The sequence below is a fragment of the Salmo salar genome, chromosome 10 (genome assembly GCF_965601325.2).
Source record: "Salmo salar chromosome 10, fSalSal1, whole genome shotgun sequence".
Taxonomy (NCBI): Eukaryota; Metazoa; Chordata; class Actinopteri; order Salmoniformes; family Salmonidae; genus Salmo; species Salmo salar.
Window position 1 is genome coordinate 9,414,775 of NC_138300.1, and position 26,759 is coordinate 9,441,533.

The window sequence follows — 26,759 nt, forward strand, 5'->3', positions numbered from 1 at the left end:
CTTCAAACTCAGTGCCTCTTTGCTTGACATCATGGGAAAATCAAAAGAAATCAGCCAAGACCTCCGAAAAAATAATGGTAGACCTCCACAAGTCTGGTTCATCCTTGGGAACAATTTCCAAACGCCTGAAGTTACCACGTTCATCTGTATAAACAATAGTATGCAAGTATAAACACCATGGGACCATGCAGCCTTCATACCGCTCGGGAAGGAGACGCATTCTGTCTCCTAGAGATGAACGTACTTGGTGCGAAAAGTGCAAATCAATCCCAGAACACCAAAGGACTTTATGAAGATGCTGGAGGAAACAGGTACAAAAGTATTGTCGTGTCTTTGGGGGTACCATTAAACAGAAGATATGTTTATCAATTAGCTCCCTGTAATTATTATCACGCAATTAAACTGATTAATCGTTTAGTTGTAATTAACTAGGAGGTCGGGGCACCAAGGAGAATATTCAGATTACAAAGCTATAATTTTCCTAATATAACTTTCCTGTACTATAATATTATATTATATTATAGTATAGGTCGATTATCTTCTAAGTTTAAATGGTGGATTTACCTCTAGTCCAGTCTCATACCAAAACGTCGTAAATTGTTGTATCTGCACGAACCCAGTCTTTACTAAAATCATCCATACATCAATTGTCTTAAAATCATTTATTTACTACACTAAGTAATTAACAGAAAAACATACAAACAGTAATTATCGTCAACAAAGGATTGGTATCGGAATGTGCCCTTGTGGGCTAAACAGGCTGGTCGGCCTGTTGAACAATGGGTCATAAATGGTCAGCTGAGAAGTTTACACAGAGTTCATTAACAATTGACAATTGAAGGCTCACTCATTCGGGAACAATTGCAATCAATATATATATATTTACACTCAGTGTGTCGTTCTGATTCTTGTTGGAGAGTAGTTCTGTTGGGGAGTTTTGTCCGCGTTCTCTCTCTCTCTCTTGGTTAGAATGGATCTTTCAGAGCGACCTTCATTAATGTCGTCATCGAATGGTTGCTTCGTTGGTCTTCGCGTTCAATGATATAATTTACTTAGCTGCAGACTAATAATTAATATCAAAGACTTGTTCTTATTCTGTCAGTATCGATAGTCTAAAAGTTAACGTGGTATGGTTCACTTTCAGTAGAGGAATTAGATGGTAGAACCTATTTGGCCAACGGAGTGTAGGCCTGGTCTCGAGAAATGTAAATCAGGGAGTGTTTTATAGTGCCCATCGAACAGGCTGGTCAAATGACGCCTGGTCCTGTATATGTCCCTGGGGCGTGCCTATGACTGAGTTAGATTTGGTTACAGAAATACAATTCTATCACATTACATCAGTACATAGCATCTCAATGTCTTACAAAACCTTTATCCTTATCAATACATTCCATACACCCATATGAGGCAAGTCTTAAACTGAGTCTATTATATAAACAGTTTTATGGTAATATTGTCTCTTCTGAGTATCACAAAATTGTACCAAGCGGATGAGTTCGTAGCTGGATTCTTCAACAATCTTCCATACCTTCTCCAGCACACACATGTCGCTCGGTTCTCCAATTCTATGAGTTGGAAGAATTTCCTTTGTCTCTCTATGAAACATGGGGTAGGAGATTCTCCTCAGAGGGTTTTTTACAACCCTGGGTTGGGGGGGAAGGTAGGTTGGGTGATGGTACGAAGGGGAGGGGGTCAACTGTCCTTCCTGTACCCAAAGAGGCCAACGTCATGACAGTATCTATATCCACAGTAAAATGAGTCCTATATCGACATAACCTGAAAGGCCGCTTAGCAAGGAAGAAGCCACTGCTCCAAAGCCGCCATAAAAAAAGCCAGATTACGGTTTGCAACTGCACATGGAGACAAAGATCGTACTTTTTGAGAAATGTCCTCTGGTCTGATGAAACAAACTGTTTGGCCATAATGACCATCTTTATGTTTGGAGGAAAAAGGGGGAGGCTTGCAAGCACCATCGCAACTGTGAAGCACGGGGGAGCTTTGCTGCAGAAGGGGACTAGTGCACTTCACAAAATAGATGGCATCATGAGGAAGGACAATTATGTGGATAAGTTGAAGCAACATCTCAAGACATCAGTCAGGAAGTTAAAGCGTGGTCACAAATGGGTCTTCCATTTGAGGCCCACAAAGCTGCCTCAGTTACACCAGCTCTGTCAGGAGGAATGGGCCAAAATTCACCCAACTTATTGTGGGAAGCTTGTGGAAGGCTACCCAAAATGTTTGACCCAAGTTAAACAATTTAAAGGCCATGCTACCAAATACTAATCGAGTGTCTGTAAACTTCTGACACACTGGGAATGTGATGAAAGAAATAAAAGCTGAAATAAATAATTCTCTCTACTATTATTCTGACATTTCACATTCTTAAAATAAAGTGTTAATCCTAACTGACCTAAAACAGGGCATTTTTACTCAGATTAAAAGTCAGGAATTGTGAAAAACTGATTTAAAATGTATTTGGCTAAGGTGTATGCAAACTTCAACTATGTCACATTCTTCTTAGTCTGATAAAGAGAAATCATTGTCGGACCAATACGCAGCGGGGAAATGTGTACTCATCTTTTTATTTAAACGGAAAAGGTAAACCAAAATAAACACGTACACAACTACTGATAACAGGCCGGTAAGGCAAACAAGCTATACCTATCACAATCTCCCACAAACTACCAACACATACCTATATATAGGACTCTCAATCAGAGGCAACTAGGAAACACCTGCCTCCAATTGAGAGTCCAACACCCAATGACCTAAACAAAGAAATACTAATACTAGAATGAACATAGAAATACAAAACATATAACATAGCCCAAAACCCGTAAATAATAAATCAAACACCCTTCTAAACAACCAACCACCCCGAACCACATAAAACAAATACCCTCTGCCACGTCCTGACCAAACTACAATAACAAATAACCCCTATTACCGGTCAGGACGTGACAGTACCACCCCAAAGGTGCAGACCCCGTATGCAGCTCAACAAAAAAATTAAAATAATAAACCCCTATCTAAAGGGAGGGAAGGGAGGGTGGCTGCCGTCCTACGAAGGCTCCTGTGCTACACCCCCCCTCCCCAAACCTCCTACAATGGAGGTGGCTCCGGCTCAGGCCTCAGTCCCCTACCTGACCCATCCACCCCCACTGAAATCCTCTGCCTGAGGCCATTCATTGATGACCCTGAACCCTGGACTGTAGGACGACTCACTCGGTGCCGGGCCGTAGGCGGACTGGACACTGTTGCCGGACACTCTGGACATAGCCGATGCACTGGAAGCCTAATGCGTGGGGCTGGTAGTGGAGCTACCAGACTGGAGACGCACACTTTAAGGCTAGTGTGAGGAGCGGGAACAGGCTGAGTTGGACTGGGCTGACGTATTGGAGGCCTGGTGCGTGGTGTTGGTACTGGATATACCGGGCCGTGGAGAAGCATTGGCGGTCTCGATCGCACCTCCTGCACAACCCGTCCTGGCTGGATGGAACTAGTAGCCCTGCACAAGCGAAGTGCTGGCACAGGGCGAACTGGGCTGTGCAGGGGCCTGATGGTTGCCGTGCGTAGAGCGGGCGTAGAGTAGCCTGGACCTAGGAGGCGCACCGGTGACCAGATGCGCTGCGCAGGCATCCTCCTACCAGGTTGGATACCCACTCTAGCACGGCACTTGCGAGGGGCTGGGATCACTCGCACTGGACTGTGCGTGCGTATGGACGAGATCATGCGCACTTCCGCATACCTCGGCGCCATCCACTCCATACGTTCTTCCCAAAAAGCACGGGGAGCTGGCTTAGGGCTCACCCTTGGCCCAGCCAAACTACCCGTGTGCCCCCCCCCAAAAAAAACATTTTTTTATTGGGGTTGCCTCTCCGGCTTTCTTGCCAGCCGTGTTCCCCGGTAGCGTTCCCGGTCTTCACCAGACTTCCTCCATGGGCCCTCTCCAGCCAGATTCTGCTCCCATGTCCAAAACTCCATATTAGTGTTCCGTTGCTCCTTACCCCGCTGTTTGGTCCTTGGTTGGTGGGAGATTCTGTCACGGGTGTCGTTGAAGAGAGAAGGGGACCAAGGCGCAGCGGGTTGCGTGCTCATCATTATTTTATTTATATTAAAGTGAACACGAAAACAATAAACAAAGACCGACAGTTTCACAGGCTAATAATAACAGCAGTGCAAAATACAACTACCCACAAAGAGACAGGTGAAAACAAGCTCCCTAAGTATGACTCCCAATCAGGAACAACGATGTACAGCTGTTCCTGATTGAGAGCCACACCAGGCCAACAAAGAAATACAAAACCTAGAAATCCAAAACAAGAACATACACCAAAACCCGCCGGAACACATAAATACAATACCCCTCGACATACACATAACCCCCGAACCATATAAAACAAATACCCTCTGCCACGTCCTGACCAAACTACCATAACCAATAACCCCTATACTGGTCAGGACGTGACAGTATATTTTTTGCCCCACCAAGATTTACATGCCAAAATCACCACTGTATTCGGGATAAGACGTTTGAGGTTGGATTAATAGTTTTTTACTGTCTTTACTCAATTGACAGTCAAATAACCTAATCACACTGTGACAACACTGTTGTTATTTATGTTTACATAATTTCTTCTGTCTGTGTGTTTATATGATAAACCACTGCAGCCCTTACACTCATTGCCTTAAGTTGACAAATTAAGTTGTATTATTGTATTGTATTGCAAAGGACAATGACTATGAATGTGCAAATAAAATATATTACAATAGCAAGTGTATGTCCATGTCTTTCCCACCATTTTGCGACAGAGACTGTGCTCCAAGGTGCAGTACATCTTCCAGGAGTGGAAGGCCGAGGAGGGCGTCATCTCTTTACACTGCTTCCAGAACGCCATCCCCGTGGAGGCGGAGGCATACACGTGCGAGGCCTGCATGGTGGACGCCATAGGTGAGTGGCCATTTTACTATATTTGGGGTCCATTTCAATAGTCTAAAGTGGCATTCTCTCCTTATCTCCTAGCCTTCATTTTTACTGATATGAAAATACAGGCCACAAACAAATTAATATGAAGGATGGCTTTCGGGAGTATTATTTAACATGTGTAGTTCTTAACTGTCAGTGCAGATTGAGAAAGGGAGACAAGGAGAGGAAACCAGTTTAGACTACCGAGATGCAGCCTGGTTGTACGTCCATGTTTTAAGATAGATGTCTTGTGATAATCACCAAAAGCATGCAGATAATATCCCAAGTACATTGCAATTTAAGTGTTTAATCTCTCATTTATCATTTAAAAAAAATCTAATTTAGAGGTATTTTAATCAACTGTTTTTTAAATTAAATTCTCGCATTTCATTTCCAATATCAGTGGGAAACATAATCCAACACATGGCTCAAAATCTCACCAACCAGAAGTGAAAGGAAAGTACAGGGTGATGACCATGTGGCAGGTGAAGAGGAAGGGGGGCTGGAGGTACACCTGCTCTACAGGGCCGTGCAGATCCTGGCCGAGGGGAAAGGCAGCTCAGGCCTCCTGATATCAAGGCGGGACAGTAGTGACCCCCAGAGGTGAGAGTTGGGTACTGCATCTTAAAACATGCAACAGAAAATGACAAATATGTTTGCTTATTGGACAAGGTCAAGATAGCACATCCCCGTTTCATTTAGTTTGGGATTGTTTTATTTTGTTTCGTGACTAGTGAACACGACCTGCAAACAAGAAGGGAGAGACTTTATGGCAGGGATTGGACAGGCTTTTGTTCCAGTCCATCTTTAATACACTTGTTTATACAAAAATGTGTCTAAATTGAAGACGGTATGTGAGTTTAATAGGTGTGTTAGTGCAGGGTTGGAACAAAAGCCTGCTCACACTGGGTTTGTCCTCCACTACTGGGCGATGATATGGATGATGATAATCTCTGTTAGGCAGACGCACGTAACATAAACGGTAGTAGTGTCTGACGACAGACTGGGACGCAACGACTAACGAAGAACTTTGTTCCGATACGCAGATTTTTCGACACATCATTTGGACAAATCAAGATTTCGCAGGTGCTCGCATCTTTAACATTTCGGAAGGGGAGGGGACATTTGGCCCATAGACTTACCCAAAACTGTCCGAGAGTTTCTGTTTAGAGGGGTGGAGACTTTGCTAGTCTAGTTAGTATCTTTTCAAACACGTCTCCCCCAGAACTTAATTGAGTATCTGGCGCAATACGCAATATTTGTCACTGGTAGGCCAAAAAGATCATCAAGGGCATCAACTACCCGAGCCACGGCCTGTTCACCCCGCTATCATCCAGATCTCAAAGCCATCAGACTGTTAAATAGCCATTACCATCTGGCTACCACCCAGTTACTCAACCCTAGCCCTTAGAGGCTGCTGCCCTATGTACACTAGTCACTTTAATAATGTTAACATACTGTATTTTAGTCATTGCTCATCCTAATATTTATATTTTTCTCAATTCCATTCTTTACTTTTAGATGTGTGTAATGTTGTGAATAGTTAGATACTACTGCACTGTTGGAGCAAAAAACACAAACATTTAGCTACACCTGCAATAACATCTACTTAATATGTGTATGTAACCAGTAACATTTGATTTGATATTTTAGTTCTGGGTGTGCTAGATTTGGATGAAAATAATGATTCTGACAACTAATAATAATTCTTATTATAATAGTTGTAATTAGGGGTGTGAATGTGTAGCCCTTTCCTGCAGTTAATGACCAAAAACGCCCTCTTTTGCCTCATGGGTGGAATGTTATTAATATTTTTCAGAATTTATAAAACATTTATTTAAACAGACCAAAATCCGGGGTTTCTATGTCAAACAGTTTTGTTATATTTCAGTCTTCTGTGATGTGTATAAAGTGTAATATTGGGATGCAAACTCAAAATGTAATATATTTCAACTCTATATCTGGCATGGTACAGGTGTCATCCTTTTTTAAGCCCATAACCATCTGTATGAGTTGTATACATTTGTTTCAAAGTAGATTTGTTTAAGACTACTAATAATCACTCTGTGTGACCCTGATTTAGGCCCACTGCAGTAAAAGACAGGTTAAATGTTTAAATGTTTGAGATTCAGCCTATGACTGCAGTAGATAGAACTTTTTCCCGTACTGAAATGTATGCATTCACTACTGTAAGTCGCTCTGGATAAGAGCGTCTGCTAAATGACTAAAATGTAAATGTAAATGTAACTTCATTGCCCCCTAGCGGGCATACCCAATAGGAGCATATTCTCCACTGTGCACGTGGAATTTTAAGAATTGTTCTTATCGTTTTAATGGGAAAAATGGCAGTGTAAGATTTTTTTTCCTTTGTTCCATCCCGAGTCATAATTGTTATTATTATTATTATTATTATTATTATCATCATCATCATCAGGCATTTGTCGTTTAACTACCCCAAACCAAAATGTCACAAAGCCATCCAGATATGGGTAAATATGTGGAAGAAATTGTATATTTTTTTAAAGATTAATGAAAAATAACACTAATCTTGATTAGATAAGTATTCAAACTCCTGATTCAATACATGTTACAATCACCTTTGGCAGCAGTTACAGCTGTTTGAGTAAGTCTAAGAGCTTTGCACACCTAAATTGAACAATATTTGCCCATTATTATTCTTTTAACTTTTCAAGCTCTGTCAAGTAGGTTGTTGATTATTGCTAGACAGACACTTTCAAGTCTTGCCATAGATTTTTAGGCAGATTTAAGTCAAAATTTCAACTAGGCCACTCGGGAACATTCAATGTTGTCTTGGTAAGCAACTGTGTATATTTGGCCTTGAGTTTTAGGTTATTGTCCTGCTGAAAGGTGAATTTGTCTCCCAGTGACTGTTGGAAAGCAGACTGAACCAGGTTTTCCTCTAGGATTTTACCTATGCTTAGCTCTATTCAGTTTCTTTTTATCCACCCCAAAATATCCATAGTCCTTGCCGATGACGAGCGCATCTATAATGATGCAGACACGACCATGCTTGAAAATATGAAAAATGGTAATCAGTGATGTGTTGGATTTTGACCAAACATAATGCTTTGGCGCAAAAGTTAATTTCTCTGCCACATTTTTTTTTGAGTATAATTTTAGTGCCTTATTGCAAACATGCTGCATATTCTGTACATTTTACTCTGTCATTTAGTTAGTCTTGTGGAGTAACTACAATGTTGTTGATCCATCCTGTTTGCTCCTACAACAGCCATTCAATTCTGTAACTGTTTTAAAGTCACCATTAGCCTCACGGTGAAATCCCTGAGCACTTCCCTTCCTTGCCAGCAACTGAGTTCAGGACACCTGTATCTTTATAGTGATTGGGTGTATTGATACACCACCCAAAGCATAATTAATAAATTCACCATACTCAAAGTGATATTCAGTGTATGCTTTTTCTTTTTTTAATCCAAAATAGTTGCTCTTTGCGATTTAATGGTGAGGAAGCAGAAAAAAAGCGGGGGAAATATGCATACTATTTTTATGAAACACCAGTCAGGTTGCAGCAGTATGTTTTTTCAACCCTGGTCTGATTAGCTGAATGCGATACACAACATCCGGGACGAGCATTAGCCACTGGTGGTGGTGGAAAAGGTGTTTCATAAAGAAAATATGGATATTTTCCTGTTTTTTTTCCCACCTTCTCGACATTAAATCGAGTTAAGGAAGAAATTGACACCTTTGCAGCCTGAATGGAGAATGTTTTATGTACGAACCGGTCCACGGAGGATACAAGTGTTAAGCTAGCTGCATAGATTCCCTTTGGACAGTAAGATGAAACAACTCAATATTGCCATCTGCCGGCCATTGGGCTATCTTTATGTGACTCTGTGCAGCCAATGGCAATGTCCGCTTTAGGCATAATGGCGGGTAGCCTATGCGGGGTCCCCAGAAAACGCTAAGATCTGGTTTTCAGGGTACAGTATTTTCAACTGAACTTCAGTTTCCCCTGTAAAATGGAAGTGGGAACTCAGCTCAAGCGTCTTTCAACACCTGTTACGTTAGGTTAAATGCCAGGAGCCTTGTGGATTTGACAGCTTTAACACAGTTCCACCTCCGACAGTTAAAACATCAGCTATGCAGATGTCGGCTATAGAGGATTTGATTGAATCTGGCCCATTGGATCTCTATGGCAGAAACAGACTGCCCCCAGGCTAAGGGTTTGTGCCAGCGTGCTAACCCTTCCACCGTAGTCAATTGAGGGTTATCTATTGTACTATTCACAGGAGGTTGGTTTCACCTTAATTGGGGAGGATGGGCTCGTGGTAATGGCTGGAGCGAAATGAATGGTATCAAATAAATCAAACACATCGTTTCTATGTGTTTGATGCCATTCCATTCCAGCCATTATTATGAGTCGCCCTCCCTTCAGCAGCCTCCACTGGTACTATTGCTAATGGAAACATAACAGCATAATGGGTCACAAATTCCTCTGTGATTATATTATTCAAGTGTTATTTCATGGAAAATACTGCAATGACCGGAGAAATGTATAAAGTATGAGAACACTTTGTAACAAATCACAAATGTATAAAATGTACTTCAAGTAATCAAATTCCAGGCAGAATTCCTATGACCTGCCTTCCTCCTTTGTTTTCACTGTATATTTTAGTGTATACATTTATTATATAATGCCTACTAAATACCGTAATCACTAAGGGTGGGTTAGGATGCACTTACTGTTTCTCCAAGACAATTAGTGGGGCTATTGCCTTCAGGACATATTCTGTCCTCGATCTGTCAAACTTAGTGCTATAATTTTACAGTATGTGCATGTGAGCTAAATATGACAGTCGCCCATATTGTGAAGGAGTGAGGGGCTAAAACGTGTCTTCAGATTTTCAGTTAAAGTTATGTAAACTATAGAGGAAAATTCACATCTTTAAACCTTGGCAATAACTGTCTATGGTATATTTCGCTATTATTTGTCTCATTGAGTTTAAAAATATATATATTTAGCAAGCAAGACCTATAATATATGCCTTTCAAAATCCTTATGACCCTCAGTCCAAAAAGAATTACCCACAGAATCATATGGATGGTTGGATATATCAATTTTATTCCCCCTTCTCCCATAGTCACATAAGAAAGCTCCAACAAGCATGATCAAGATTTGATATGATGCTTTGTCTACTTACATTCTCCATACAAGCCTGTGGGGGAAATACATAATATATATACATAATAAGCAGCAAATCCGGACGATATCCCCTCTGTCGTTTGGTTGGCGTGGAAATCTGGGACACAGTAGCATTCATTGTTCAGCGAGCTTTTCCACTTAGTTAAACCCACCGACAGCAATGAATGTTGATTGTGACCTTTGCTGTGGTTCGAGGCTGGACGATTGGTTTGTGTGTGTGTGTGTGTGTGTGTGTGTGTGTGGTGTGTGTGTGTGTGTGTGTGTGTGTGTGTGTGTGTGTGTGTGTGTGTGTGTGTGTGTGTGTGTGTGTTTAGGAGGGGGGTAGATGCAGAGGGGTGGAGAGGCAGATAGGACCATGGTGTTCATCTTCCTTCTTCCTCTGGTCACACTGAGAGTCAGTAGCTGTGTGCATTGTACGTCAAGCGACAAGGGCTGGCCACAGGGTACACTCAACGGTCGATGGTTTTTGTCAATTTAGCTCAAACTCACCGACAGCGTTGAATGTTCACCGGGGAAAACAGGGCCTGATGGTGAGTCGGGCTGACAGTTTGCTGCTTCGAGTTGAGGAAAGATGAGGAGAGCAATAGGCAGGGCTGGATTACCGAATGGAGGTCGGGGGCCCCCCAGAGAGCATATGATAGCAAAATGTGTAGAATTGCAGGAAATTAGCTATAAAACTGGAAAACTTTCTCTCAGCCTCATGACAAAATATGAACAATAGCATGAGATGAGCTATAAAAACAGAAAAACTAACATTTTCTCCTGTGTAGAGAAATGTGTAGAATAATATTACAAAACTGCCCTTTCTTCAACACAAAATGTGTTGAAATGCAATTTCTCAAAACAGACCCGCCTGGAGGTCGGTGCCCCGGGCCCCAAACGTGGTAGTCCGGCCATGGCAATGAGCAGCTGGGTCTCTCTATTGCTCCCTCTCCATCCCTCTTTTATTCTCCCTCTTTCTCTCTCATCCCTCATTTATTCTCTCTCCATCCCTCCATCTCATCCCTCTTTTATTCTCCCTTTCTCGTCCCTCTTTTATTCTCCCTCTCCCGTCCCTCTTTTATTCTCCCTCTCTCGTCCCTCTTTTATTCTCCCTCTCTCGTCCCATTTTTATTCTCCCTCTCTCGTCCCATTTTTATTCTCCCTCTCTCGTCCCTCTTTTATTCTCCCTCTCTCGTCCCTCTTTTATTCTCCCTCTCTCGTCCCTCTTTTATTCTCCCTCTCTCGTCCCTCTTTTATTCTCCCTCTCTCGTCCCTCTTTTATTCTCCCTCTCTCATCCCTCTTGTATTCTCCCTCTCTCAGAGCTAGAATGACACCACAAAGACATGGCCATTGTCCCTCATGTCTTAAGTCACTTTTCAGACGCCTCCATTTACCCGTTGTTATAAGAGGATGGCTATTTAACTTTGAGTGTTTTATTCTACTTAAATGACTGAAACCATCTCATATTGCTCACCCACTTGAAATGTATGTAGCGAGACTGAACGCTTGGATATTAATGCAGACATCTTCTCTGCTTACTCTTGGTCTCGTCCTCTGGCATAGCTGCGAAAGCAAGGGAGAGAAAGACAGGGAGGCATTAAGAATTCAAATATGCACTTCGGTTGGGTTAATAAACCTGAATTTATTAACACGTCCATTTCCAATAAAGCCCCATTTGTTTCACAGACCGTTCAATGTCCTGATTGTCAATTGTATACTGAGTGGCACCCCCTTTCCCTATAATGTATAGTGTACAAAACATTATGAACACCTTCTCTTTCCATGACACAGACTGACCAGGTGAATACAGGTGAAAGCTGTGATCCCTTATTGATGTCACTTGTTAAATCCACTTCAAATCAGTGTAGATGAAGGGGAGGAGACAGGTTAAAGAAGGATTTTTTTAAGCCTTGAGACAATTGAGACAAGGATTGTGTGTGTGTGCAATTCCGAAGGGTGAATAGGCAAGACAAAATATTTAAGTGCCTTTGAACGGGGTATGGTAAGTAGGTGCCAGGTGCACCAGTTTGTGTCAAGAACTACAACGCTGCTGGGACATCCAGCCAACTTGATACAACTGTGGGAAGCATTGGAGTCAAAATGGGTCAGCATCCCTGTGGAACGCTTTCGACACATTGTAGAGTCCATGCCCCAACGAATTGAGGCTGTTTTGAGGGCAAAAGGAAAGTGGGGGTGGGGGGGTATTATAATATAATACAATGTTCTAATATAATATTTTTAATACTAATATAATTAATTATTCAAAGCACTTCACACATTATCGTTTTGCTCTGAGTTTAACCTTCAGTTCAGCTGCTTATTTGTCTTAGACAAATTTAACGCAAGGTTATGTACTTCACTTTTTGTTAAACTGTACGCGGAGCAGGAAAACACATTTGTTTTCACTCTCGGTAGCGGTTGAGGCTTTAGTCATCTTGAAAGTCCTGACTCATTTGAGTCTTGGTAAACAGCGCACCGTGAGAGCGCTAGGGGTGGTTTCTGTTGTAGTCTATCGGCATGTGTTGCTAGCTACCTCAACTGAGAGGCCTTAGCATCAACACAACCTGCTGAGTCATGCTAATTGATAGCATCTGAAGTTTCACTATGATGTGGGGGCCTTTCAAAGGCAAGACAGTCATCTGCATTTGTGACCACGCCAAAAATCGGTGCATGCACTCTCATGGAATGTGTGTGTCGCTTCTTCAATAATTTATGTGAGTAATAATAAAATGTGTTCAGTCATTTAATTTAATCTAAATGTAATAATGAACAGAATGTAACTGTCTTTCAAGGACGTTTTTTTCTCACGGGTGGACTGAAAGTGAACAGGAGACTATCTATATGTTGACCCTTCTTCATTAGCTAAATTCTCTTGTCTATTTCGTACTGCAAAAAATGTACAAATTCCTAACCAGGCCTTTATTGGCTTGCTCCAGAAACATGACCAAAAGTACAGCCAGTCCTTGCTCGAGGGCCACATCAAACTCCCTGACCCCTGGCCACTTATTAAGCCATTGGATTGACATTGTGCGAATTGACAGAAGCAGATCAGCAGAGGTAGTGGCAGTGTACTCCAAGGTCTTCTATGTCCAGAGGACGAGCATGACTCAGACTGGTTAGGCCAGGAGTCAGAGAGAAACAGAGATGGACCCTGAGCTGACGTCCAAGCCCAAATCGGAGTGACGGGTCTGGGCATCACCGCCGACGGGCCGGGGTGGGTGGTGGGGAAGGAGGAAGTCTACAGTATATGGGGCTAGGGGGGGAGGAGGGGGTAGTCTTTTTTACTCAGACAAGCTGGTCTTAATGGTATGAGCAGCTCTGACATTTGACCACTTCATTGTTGTAAGACGATGGTCGGTTGGAGACCACTGTGAATGTGCGACTCAATGTAAAGGTTTTGTGTTAGAAGTGATTTCCCCTATAGCCAAAGCATACAGAACAAGGTTGTACATAACCTTCTCTACAAATGTATCCATTGCTGAAATGGAGACGATTTTATCTATTTTTGGATGAATGAGAAAGAGAAGACATAAGAGATAGCCAAATTACAAGCACTGTATTGGGACCCCTATCTAAAAACAACAGAAACTCCAGTGACAAATCGTTTGGCGCAATCAAATTACGTAAAAATAACAATGGGAGCTGTGTGTGAATTTTAGACTATTTTACAACTCAGAGAGCTCCTTTCAGACATGAGGGGGTGCAGCGATGACACAGGGAATATTTTATGACAACTGGTTAGGGACAGCCAGGCAACACAATACAATACAATACAGGACAGACTGGTTCCCCGCAGGGCAGCAGGCTACTGGGTCATGTTCATTAGGGAAGCGATTGGACAACAAAAATGAGAGTTTCTAATTGGACAAGTCCAGGTAGTCCCTCCCAGTTTCAGGCTGTTTTCATCCATTTGGTGCCAAATGAACATGACCCTTTTTGGTGTTACTGACATATGAGACTGGTTGGGCAGTGGACACACTTCATACACTGTAGTTATGGGAACTTGGAATCTTTTGGTGTAATTAGTTACATGTGACTATATTGTAACTACACTAGTTAGGAATTTAACAGAGAATTTGGTAAGTTTATTTTTTATTAGGCTACACTATAATAAAACGTTTTCATACTTATCTGCAGGAGTTACATTCTGGCTACCAAAGTAGTTATATGTTGTATCTACATAATGGCATTAGGGTAAAGTAATGCATTGCAGACAGGTTGTCTATCTGAGGAGGAAATTCCTTCCTGTTTTTTTGGTTAGATTTACAAGCTGCCAGCAGGTACAGACTGGTTAGCTCAGCCCGTCTGCAGCTCTCTCTCACACACTATGTGATCTGTTTACCTCCATCTTAATGCTCACCTGCATCTCACCTTTGGGTGTGTTTGTGTGATCTTCTGGCTTCTTCTGTCTCTTCACAGCTGAATGGTCTCTCGAGTTGTTCTGTGACCTGCTGTCATGCGTGCACGGACACACACAAAAAATATATAAAATACACTTACTATTTTGACATTTGCCATTTTTCTGGATCAAAAAAAGGGGCTTGGGGGGTGGGCATGCCTTGCCCGTTGGCGCAGCATAATTTCCTTGAAAATTATAGAGCTGAATGGTCTCTATACACCATCTTGGCGGTGTAGAGAAATGTAAAACATTTTAGGCCAATTTCCTGCAATTCTACACATTTCTTTATGGAGCTGAGATATTTCTTTGCTGCTTTAAAGCACATTTCCTGCAATTCTACACACTTTGCTATGGAGCAGAAAGAAAATGTTGCAGTTTTAGAGCTAATTTCCTGCAATTCTATTAATTTTGCCATGGCTAATGCAGTATTCTTCTGCTTAAACATAATAACAAAATCAATATGAATAAAATAATTTTATTTTTTATTCTCCCTGACTGTCTAGCTTTTATTTTGGTGATTGTTAGTTCTCAAAGATTAAATAATAATAAAAAAAAATAGGTCCATTATCTTTTCTACATACTGTATATCTGATTTTAGTCATTTAAGTTTAAACTGAAAGCATTTTTCCATCACAAAAATTATTAATAATAAAAAAGTTTTGGACCAGCCCAAGGATTTCAATTGCATAAAAATCCCAGAAAAATACTTACTTTTGAAGAACAATTATAAGAGCACACAAAGTATACCACAACAAAGCCTCACACCCTCTCGCTGCACTCAAACACACACACCCTCCATGTGACAGGCTGTGTTTGATGGGGTTGATTACAGTATGTGTGTGTGTGTGTGTGTGTGTGTGTGTGTGTGTGTGTGTGTGTGTGTGTGTGTGTGTGTGTGTGTGTGTGTGTGTGTGTGTGTGTGTGTGTGTGTGATCCTGTGGCAGGAAGGCCATTATGGAGTGGTGAGGACACACACACACATACGAGAGGACAGGTTGTGACACCGTATTGACGCCCAGCCACTGAGCACTGAACAAACCACAGACTCGCTCAGACCAAAGCCCTACTCAGACAAAACCAAAATGGCAGCAGTTTCCCAGCATCAGGCCTCGTGTGAATAGCACACAAAGAAAGCAATCCTCCATTTGGGCTCTGGGCTGCTAATCTGCCGCTACTGCTAACTAGAAAGACCGGCAGACCTGTAGCCTAGCAGACTGTAGGCATATTTATCACACAGCCGGATCACAGCTGACAGGACTGGGCGCTGGGCTCTCTCCCTCTCTCAAAACACGGGTGAGCTCACACGCACACACACACACACACACACACACACACACACACACACACACACACACACACACACACACACACACACACACACACACACACGCAATACCATGTATTTCATAGAGTGCCTTTATGGCTACACATTAACCCATCTACACATTAAAGCCATTGCTCATCCATTGTTCAAAAGGCACTACACTTTAAGTATAACGTGCAACAAGACAGTGGCAAACAAATGTTCCCTTATTCACTCCTAAATTGTCATGACACTGAAGAAGGCTTAGGCCGAAACCTTTGTCTATCTACCTACCCCTGAATGAAATATATACTAAAAATAAAATACAAAAATAAACCTTGAATCTCCTTTTTGAGTATGGACCAGCTACACAATTTTGGAATTCTATTACATTTTGGTCGACACACCTGTTCTGAGCGTAGTGGTCACACAAACTTTCATAGTGCCTTATTCATGCCTACAATAAGGAATTGGCCTGTTAAACTCAAAAGTTAGTGGTTGCCCTTATTCCCTCGTCTATTGCCCCCTATTTAATCCTTTGTTACCGACCTATTCACATAATCCATTAATACTTTGACAAAAGCCAATATAAAACATGATAAAATGTTTAGTGTTCCACACATAAATTTGGATAATAGGGCAGTTTTCTGTTCTTTCTAAACCACATGATGTTTCTCTACACAACAACTATGCACACTGATCCTTTGGTTATGTGGACTGGGTGGACGTTGGAGCCAGTCATTAGATTGACCACAGGTGATAAGAACATGTCAGGCCAGCTAGGCCACATCTCCACTCCTGGTCAGCCCACTGACGTGCATGTCAGTGAGAGAGATCTGTGTTGCGCTCTTTAGGGCATGCAACTGAAAATGGGCAAGTCTAGGTAATTCCAGTTTTTGTTCTTCATAAAGGTGCCTAACGAATACAACCATGAGGTAGTACATTTGGGTCCCACCTGACTACAGGACAGGCCAAGTGTTTGTGTGTGTGTGTCAGTGCAGGCTGGTAGGAGGAGCTGTAGGAGGACGGGCTCATTGTAAATGGATGGAATGAATGGAATGGAGTTTGATACCATTCCATTAATTCCACTCCAGCCATTACAATGAGCCTGTCCTCCTATAGCTCCTCCCACCAGCCACCACTGTGCGTGCGTGCGTGTGTGTGTGTTAGAGAGAGAGAGATGAAAGAAAGAGAGAGAGAGAGATGACAGAAAGAGAGAGAGAGCAGAGATGGAAAACCTGAAAGAGATAGAAAGCCAGAGACAGAAACTGAGAGAAAGAGAGATGGATGGACACAGAAATCCAGAGAGAGAAGAGAGAGACTGAGATAGAAATGGAGAGAGGGAAGAGAGGGAGAGAGAGGACTGAGATAGAAATGAAGAGGGAGAGAACGCCAGAGACAGAGAGAGAAAGAAAAAAAGATAGGTGGAGAGTTAAATAGTGAATAATAACCACAATCACTCCAGTATCCCTTACATTGGCTGATGAAAACATCAATAGTCATCCATTAGCCGTGCCGTCCTCTCTCTGCTCTCATTCTGAAGGTCTTAATAGCGACACTGTTTGTGTGTGTGTATGTGTGTCTGTATGTGTTCACACCATGCTCATCTAACCAGCTAACAGAGTCCATACACCACATTCCTGTGATTTCTGAATCTGCAACAAGACGTATAGGACACATATACAGTTCAAGCTTTTCATAGTCAATGTTGAAGCTAAACTCAGCAAAAAAAGAAACATCCCTTTTTCAGGACCCTGTCTTTCAAAAATAATTTGTAAAAATCCAAATAACTTCACAGATCTTAATTGTAAAGGGTTTAAACACCGTTTCCCATGCTTGTTCAATGAACCATGAACAATTAATGAACATGCACCTGTGGAACGGTTGTTAAGACACTAACAGCTTACAGACAGTAGGCAATTAAGATCACAGTTATGAAAACTTAGGACACTAAAGAGGCCTTTCTACTGACTCTGAAAAACACCAAAAGAAAGATGCCCAGGGTCCCTGCTCATCTGCATGATCGTGCCTTAGGCATGCTGCAAGGAGGCATGAGAACTGCAGATGTGGCGAGGGCAATAAATTGCAATGTCCGTACTGAGAGACGCCTAAGACAGTGCTACAGGGAGACAGGACAGACAGCTGATTGTCCTAGCAGTGGCAGACCACGTGTAATAACACCTGCACAGGATCGGTACATCCGAACATCACACCTGCGGGACAGGTACAGGATGGCAACAACAACTGCCCGAGTTACACCAGGAACGCACAATCCCTCCATCAGTGTTCAGACTGTCCGCAATAGGCTGAGAGAGGCTGGACTGAGGGCTTGTAGGCCTGTTGTAAGGCAGGTCCTCACCAGACATCACCGACAACAACGCCGCCTATGTGCACAAACCCACCGTCGCTGGACCAGACAGGACAGGGAAAATGTGCTCTTCACTAACGAGTTGCGGTTTTGTCTCACAAGGAGTGATGGTCGGATTCGCGTTTATCATCAAAGGAATGAGCGTTACACCAAGGCCTGTACTCTAGATGTGATCGATTTGGAGGTGGAGTGTTCGTCATGGTCTGAGGCAGTGTGTCACAGCATCATCGGACTGAGCTTGTTGTCATTGCAGGCAATCTCAATGCTGTGCGTTACAGGGAAGACATCCTCCTCCCTCACGTGGTACCCTTCCTGCAGGCTCATCCTGACATGACCCTCCAGCATGACAATGCCACCAGCCATACTGCTCATACTGTGCGTGATTTCCTGCAAGACAGGAATGTCAGTGTTCTGCCATGGCCAGCGAAAAGCCCGGATCTCAATCCCATTGAGCACGTCTGGGACCTGTTGGATTGGAGGGTGCGGGCTAGGGCTATTCCCCACAGAAATGTCCAGGAACTTACAGGTGCCTTGCTGGAAGAGTGGGGTAACATCTCTCAGCAAGAACTGGCAAATCTGGTGCAATCCATGAGGAGGAGATGCCCTGCGGTACCTAACGCAGCTGGTGGCCACACCAGATACAGACTTTTAATTTTGACTCCCCCCTTTGTTCTTGCCTAGTTAAATAAAGGTAAAATAAAAAAAGATCCGACTGGGACTCAAATGGGAACCAGATATTGAGATCCCTGGAGAGGGAGAAAGAGGAGAAGGGATGGGAGGAGGGTGGCAGAAAGAGAGAGGCTTTCCCATAGTAACTAGGCCTAGGGTGGCATTCCTTGATCCCAGCGCTCCGGTGTTTGGTCTTGTTAGTAAGTGGAGTAGGGATGTTTCCATAGTGGGTAAATGTAACAGTTGCCTTCTCTGTGTGTAAAAGGCCATCAGGGTCTTAGGGTTTCATTAGAGTCAGACAGAGAGGATGCACAGGCCAGTATGAGGGGAGCAACACACACAAAGTTCTTACTGTAAAGTACTTGCATTCACTAATATGCAACAGTAGCCCTTTATACTCGTACCCGTATATGGGTGGAAAATTGCAGATTTGGGCACTGATAAGCACCTAAAATGGAACGCAGTGGCTGTACAGTAACATGTTCTAAATGACATCAGAGCTCAGGCTCTGCGATTCACAGTGCCGTATGGGTTTTGACTGACAGCCATTCTGAACTTCAGCACGCCACAAGAGGTTACCCCCATTCCACCCGCTAATTGGGCAACATTTGCAAATTGATTGTTTTGTGAGAGAGAGAAATTCTGTAAATTAAGAGGACTCTATTTATTTTGAAAGATGAGACGTTGAGGATTATAATAAATACCGCTTTGATGTCACACAAGCAAGCCAAACACCCGTGAGTCCAACATGTGCACTTCACATTCCCCTATCATAAAAGTCATGTCATATTCAGCGACAACGTTAATGATCACTATGTTTGATGTACAGTCACAAGAAGATATGGCATCATACCCTGGGTTGTTCTAAACAGAATGGGCCTGTGTCTCTTGTGAAGAAAATTTGCTGCACAATAAGCACCTGAATGTACGCATGAGGCCTTTCTATTCACATGATCTGTTGATTCTTCAAAGTAGCCACCCTTTGCCTTGATGACAGCTTTGCACACTATTGGCATTCTCTCAACCAGCTTCATGAGGAAGTCACCTGGAATGCATTTCAATCAACAGTTGTGCCTTATTAAAAGTACATTTTTGTGGAATTTCTTTCCTTCTTAATGTGTTTCAGCCAATCAGTTGTGTTGTGACATGGTAGGGGTGGCATACAGAAGAAAGCCCTATTTGGTAAAAGACAAAGTCCATATTATGGCAAGAACAGCTCAAATAAGCAAAGAGAAACAACAGACCATCATTACTTTATGACATGAAGGTCAGTCAATTTGGAAAATTTCAAGAACTTTGAAAGTTTATTCTAGTGCAGTCGCAAAAACCAACAAGCACTATGATGAAACTGACTCTCATGAGGACGGCCACAGGAAAGGAAGACCCAGAGTTAACTCTACTGCAGAGGATAAGTTCTTTAGAGGTACCAGCCTCAGAAATTGCAGCCCAAATAAATGCTTCACTAAGTTCAAGTAACAGATACATCTCAACAGCAACTGTTCAGAGGAGACTGTGTGAATCAGGCCTTCATGGTCGAATTGCTGCAAAGAAACCACAACTAAACCACAACTACATCAACAAGAAGAAGAGACTTGCTTGGACCAAGAAACACAAGCAACGGACATTAGACCCGTGGAAATCTGTCCTTTGGTCTGATGAGTCCTAATGTGAGATTTTTGATTCCAACCGCCGTGTCTTTGTGGGATTCAGAGTAGGTGAACGGATGATCTCCGCATGCGTGGTTCCCACCGTGAAGCATGGTGGGAGGTGGTGTGATGGTATGGGGGTGCTTTGCTGGTGACACGGTCTGTGATTTATTTATAATTCAAGGCACACTTAACCAACATGGCTACCACAGCATTCTGCAACGATACGCCATCCCATCTGGTTTGCGCTTAGGGGGACTGTCATTTGTTTTTCAACAGGACAATATGACCAAAGAAGGAGCGTGATGAGTGCTGCATCTGATGACCCGGCCTTCCACAATCACCCGACCTCAACCCAATTGAGATGGTTTGGGATGAACTGGACAAGTGCTCAGCGTGGGAACTCCTTCAAAACTGCTGGAAAAGCATTCCAAGTGAAGCTGGATGAGAGAATGCCAAAAGTGTGCAAAGCTGTCATCAGGGCAAAGGGTGGCTACTTTGAAGAATCTGAAATATAAATATATTTTGATTTGTTTAACACTTTTTTGGTTACTACATTTAATTTATTTTTTATTTGACCTTTATTTAACTAGGCAAGTCAGTTAAGAACAAATTCTTATTTTCAATGACGGCCTTGGAACAGTGGGTTAACTGCCTGTTCAGGGGCAGAACGACAGATTTGTGCCTTGTCAGCTCGGGGATTTGAACTTGCAACCTTTTGGTTACTAGTCCAACACTCTAACCACTAGGCTACCGTGCCGCCCCATGATTCCATATGTGTTATTTCATTGTGTTGATGTCGTCACTGTTATTCTACAATGTGGAAAGTAGTCAAATAAAGAAAAAACCCTTAATGAGTAGGTGTGTCCAAACTTTTGACTGGTACTGTATGTGAGCTGCTTAATTAGCCATATATACAGAATACCTATCATTTCATTAAAAATCTTTCTCGTGCCGCCATTTCTGGTTATAGACTGCATGTACACGGACCCATAGAGATGCAGAGGGCACACTTGCCATTAGACGGGAAAGACCTATATAGGCTTTGCTATCACAGAAGCAATCAATGGCAAAGATCAGAGGTGCGACCTCTATCCATTTCTCCGGATAGCAGCTATCATGACATTTCTCCAAACAGCCACCAAACAGAGGAGAAACAAGGAGATACACTCAGGTGTACTGTACACAGTGTCACTAACTAGTCACACACACAGATACAAACGCACGCACACACACACACACAGTTGTTAGAGTTAGACAAAGAGAACAAAAAAATATATAAACCTGATTTACGAACTATGGGGTATGTCTCATTGCAAGGAGTCATATCTGTGATTATTGTACATAGTAAATACTGAGATTGCTCTGGCCAGTCGGCCCACAGTAGAACCCAGGGGCCTTTTCAGCCTGTTCAGATAGAAATGTATTGTGTAGAACAGATATGATTGTCTGTCATGTAGAATAGGGAAACGTGTCAGCTCTATTCATAAAGGAACTGTGTCAGCTCTATTCATGAAATTTCTAGGCTTGCTGAATAGATCCCAGCTGCAGCTGGGAGCACTCAGTCCCTTCCTGTGAGATGTCCACGTGCCTGCCATAGCGCAAATACCAGCCAGGCCAACCGGTCACCACTGTGGCCCCTGAGATTTTCCCCTGGTTAAATATCCAGATGTACATTTTAAATGCACCCCAGTCACTAATTTCCCGTGCTGGTTCTAATACTAACTGTAGAATGTCTTTCCACCTTAATGTAGACCATGGAGGGTAAAGAACAGCCTATTGAATAACTATGCCATATCCAAAATAGACGTGGTGGAATAAATCAGCAAAACCTTTCTTTCAATCATGTTTTTTTTTAAATAAAAATGTAGAAACGGAAGGACAAAAAATGGCCATCCCAAAAGTGATCTGCTAAATATGGATTTGATGGTGAAATACAGCACCTGAACTATTTCAATGCATCTACATTCTCAGAGAAGGAGCAATGATTGACCTTGATTGTTAATACCTCACTTTGATGTTAAATATTACTGGGATGCGTTTGGCAGTGCTGCTGTAGCTGAGAGCAGAAAGAAAAATTAGGCCTTTATTCCAGTGACTGAATCTCTCTCTCTCCCTCTTGCTAAAACCAAGAAGGGCATTCTTCATTAGGACAGATATGGCACGACTCGCCAATTTATTCCTTCATTAGCAGATATATGTGCTGCTCACTACAGTAGAAACATGGGGACCACCCACACGTTTATGCCCTCTCAAACAACTACGCACAATAAAAGAGCTGCTCTCTGGTGACTAAACGAGGGAATTCACACGAATAAAAACGGGGGGACATTCAAGGAAACGCAACTTTTGTACATGTTCACCAGAAGAAAACAGCGTAATATACAGTGCCTTCAGAATGTATTCACACCCCTTGACTTATTCCACATTTTGTTGTGTTACAGGCTAAATTCAAAATGGATGAAACAATTCTAATATCTTACCTATCTACAAACAATACCCCATAATGACAAAGTGAAAACATGTTTTTAAAAATATCTAGTTAATTTTCTAAGATTTTTCCTGAGTTACAGTTCATATGAGGAAATCAGTCAATTGAAATACATTTATTAGACTCTAAATCTATGGATTTCACATGACTGGGATGACAGACAGATATTGGTCACAGATACTTCAAAAAAAAAATGGGCCTCGGGATCATCACGGTATTGCTGTGCATTCAAATTGCCATCGATAAAATGCAATTGTATTCGTTGTCCGTAGCTTATGCCTCCCCATACCATAACCCCTCTGCATGGTTTTACCGTAGGGTGTGTATAGAAATGTCTATGCATGGTTTTACCACAGCGTCTGCAGTAAAGCAACCAGTAGAGACATGCCTGTCTAGCTGTAGACCACCCAGAGCAGTCATCCAAACAATCCCCCTCCTCTCACAAGTCCTAATTGTCTCCATCCTCTGGTAGGGCCTTTCTACTTCCAACACATCTAAACTAAAACTAGCCCCACAGCAATCCTCAAACAAAACATCAGCCATGGGAGAATTTTAGGGCTTTAAGCAATATATATATTTATGCCTAAAATAGTACAAAAGAGTTTTCCCTGGTCAATTCATATGGTAAGGAAAAACTCAAGTCCCCAATTATAGTAAGAAATCTGTTCTTTTGCATGCTTATTGATGCAGCTTTGCATGCACTAATTATCCATTTAAATTGCACTGTATAAGACTGTATAAGTCTCCTAAACAACAAGTCTTGTAAACGTTACCCATTGACGACAACGTTAATACAGAACCTCTGCTGGAGTTTAACTGCTCAGTGTACAGCGGTAGTCAGACTTGAGAAAACACATTGCTCGCGAATCCTTTTGACTTGAAAGACGCGACTTAAAAAAATACCTCTATATCAAGCCGTGCCAGACAGACAGAGGAAGACCCGGAAAGGAGAGAAGGAAAGGAACAGAAAGAACCCAAACATTGTAATAACGGCGTGTCAGTGTTATGAATACACTGCTAGATTTCCTTTCAGAGGTTTGTCATTTTAATATCAGGGGCAGCCGAGTCAAGGGGTAGGCAGGACCCGTAGCAATGCCTCTCTGCAAAAACCCTTTGATCATCTGCCCACCTCGCTCAGAATGTTTTGTTTCTAAACAAATAGTTTAGATGCTTTGCTAAAGTACGGTGACATTCCGATGCGCTAAACAGTGCCCGAAAAAGACTCTGGGGAAAACAAAAGAACAGAAATGGAAACCAAGAGAGCATAAGAGAGAGAAGTTCCCCTCCCGGCTTTCCTTCTCCTCGGCACCAAAATGTTCAGAAATTTCCAACCCTGAGGTATTAATCTGTTTCTGTCAGAGGTTAGCGCCGATGCTATCAAAGGCTGTTTATTCTAGGCAGCTTGGCTAATGACCCCTAACCAATGCTAGCAGTTCCTAGGCCGCGGGAAAAGAGAAGGTAAGTAACCTAATACATTCCCGGTGGGAGGGGGCTACATCATCCAGTTAGTCCCAGGTCCATTAGAGCACACAGTAGCAAAACGTTCTGCAATGGAAAATGAAAATAAGCGTTTCTTATTGGACAAGTTCAGGTGGTCCCTCCCCGTTTCAGTTGGTTTTCTTTTGTTTGATGCCTAATGAACATGACTCAGGCATTCATTCCCAGAGATACTTATCCTCATACACAGTGGGGGAGATGGCCATTTCAGCTTCAGGGAACTGAATGTGTGTATGTGTGTGTGTGTGTGTGTGTTGGGGGGGGGGGGGGGGGGGGGGGGGGGAATAATGCTTCCAAGGGCAGCATAATGCTACCTCTGACACCCAGCAGTGAATACAAGCCTTTGTCTGCAGTCTTGGGCATTATGGACACCTTAAGGCCTTCCTTTGATTTACCAGCTGATATGCAAAACCTCATAACTAAAATCTCACAACTACATTCAGTCCCAATAATCTCTCATTCCTCCTGAACTGTGCACTTATTCAATTCTCCCCACAAATGTACAATTATTGGATTGGTATAGGCATTGGCTGGAAAAAGTTTCTATATATCTGTTATTTCCTTTCAAATCCAAGGGGGGAACAAGTGCATAATTCGGGAGAAAGGAGAGATTATTGGGACATTTCAATGAAGAGGTTGAGCCACCATACAATGTCAACTCCAAGCACTGTAGCTCTTTGAAAGCTGAGGAAGTTCATGAGCCAAAGAGAAAATATGGAGTATTGTTTCTATGAAAAATATATAAAACGGTCTCACAAAATGGTGCTAATTGTAAACAAGGGTCTAAAGAGACTTTCGGGAGCATATTTCGTAGTCTATTATACACTGAACAAAAATGTGAACGCAACATGTAAAGTGTTAGTCCCACATTTCATGAGCTGAAACAAACGGTCCCAGATATTTTTAATGCACACAAAAACCTTATTTCTCTCAAATTTGGTGCACAAATTTGTTTACATCTCTGTTAGTGAGCATTTCTCCTTTGTCAAGATATGCCACACCTGTAAGGTGGATGGTATATCAAGACACTGATGAAACAGCACAATCATTACACATGTGCACCTCGTGCTGGGGACAATAAAAGGCCATTCTAAAATGTTGTCACCCAACAATGCCACAGATGTCTCAAGTTGAGGGTGCGTACAATTAGCATGCTGACTGCAGAAATGTCCATATGCAGAGATCACCTGTTCACCTAATGTGTGTCTCACAAAGACTGTGGTTGGAACCAACATTTTTAAATTTGGACTCATCAGAGCAAAGGACGGATTTCCACCAGTCTAATGCCCATTGCTCATGTTTCTTGAACCAAGCAAGTCTCTTCTTCTTATTGGTGTCATTTAGTAGTTTCTTTGCAGCAACTCGACCATGAAGGCCTGATTCACGCAGTCTCCTCTGAACAGTTGATGTTGAGATGTGTCTGTTACTTGAACTCTGTGAAGCATTTATTTGGGCTGCAATCTGAGGTGCAGTTAACTCTAATGAACGTATCATCTGCAGCAAAGGTAACTCTGGGTCTTCCTTTCCTGTGGCGGTCCTCATGAGAGCCAATTTCATCATCGCACTTGATGGTTTTGCGACTACACTTGAAAAGACTGTTGTTTCTCTTTACTTATTTGAGCTGTTCTTGCACTAATATGGACTTTGTCTTTTACCCCCCTCCCACCCCCACCTTGTCACAACACAACATCTTGATGTGATTGGCCTGACTGAAACATGGCTTAAGCCTGATGAATTTACTGTGTTAAATGAGGCCTCACCCCCAGGTTACATTAGTGACCATACCCCCCGTGCATCCGGCAAAGGCGGAGGTGTTGCTAACATTTACGATAGCAAATTTCAATTTACAAAAAAAAAAACAACAATGACGTTTTCGTCTTTTGAGCTTCTAGTCATGAAATCTATGCAGCCTACTCACTCACTTTTTATAGCTACTGTTTATAGGCCTCCTGGGCCATATGCAGTGTTCCTCACTGAGTTCCCTGAATTCCTATCGGATCTTGTAGTCATAGCAGATAATATTCTAATTTTTGGTGACTTTAACATTCACATGGAAAAGTCCACAGACCCACTCCAAAAGGCTTTCGGAGCCATCATCGACTCAGTGGGTTTTGTCCAACATGTCTCTGGACCTACTCACTGCCACAGTCATACTCTGGACCTAGTTTTGTCCCATGGAATAAATGTTGTGGATCTAAATGTTTTTCCTCATAATCCTGGACTATCGGACCACCATTTTATTACGTTTGCAATTG

General features: G+C 42.4%; 2 long non-coding RNA genes across 4 annotated transcripts in view; one reads left to right on the forward strand and one right to left on the reverse strand.

Moving 5' to 3' along the window:
- The window catches only part of LOC123724376 (uncharacterized), a 71,995-nt gene extending 66,496 nt beyond the window's left edge, over positions 1–5,499 (forward strand). Inside the window, exons 3-4 of the long non-coding RNA XR_006756888.1 lie at positions 4,813–4,951; positions 5,370–5,499. This is a non-coding gene — a long non-coding RNA (uncharacterized LOC123724376). The remainder of the gene's footprint in view (positions 1–4,812; positions 4,952–5,369) is intronic.
- LOC106613479 (uncharacterized) overlaps positions 2,563–26,759 on the reverse strand; it is a 57,353-nt gene continuing 33,156 nt past the window's right edge. Inside the window, exons 3-6 of one of the 3 annotated variants that reach the window (XR_001330488.3) lie at positions 14,492–14,582; positions 11,606–11,694; positions 5,411–5,589; positions 2,563–4,931 (exon numbers count right to left, since the gene is read on the reverse strand). This is a non-coding gene — a long non-coding RNA (uncharacterized LOC106613479). The remainder of the gene's footprint in view (positions 4,932–5,410; positions 5,590–11,605; positions 11,695–14,491; positions 14,583–26,759) is intronic. The other 2 variants (XR_001330487.3, XR_001330484.3) reach the window with 2 other exon arrangements.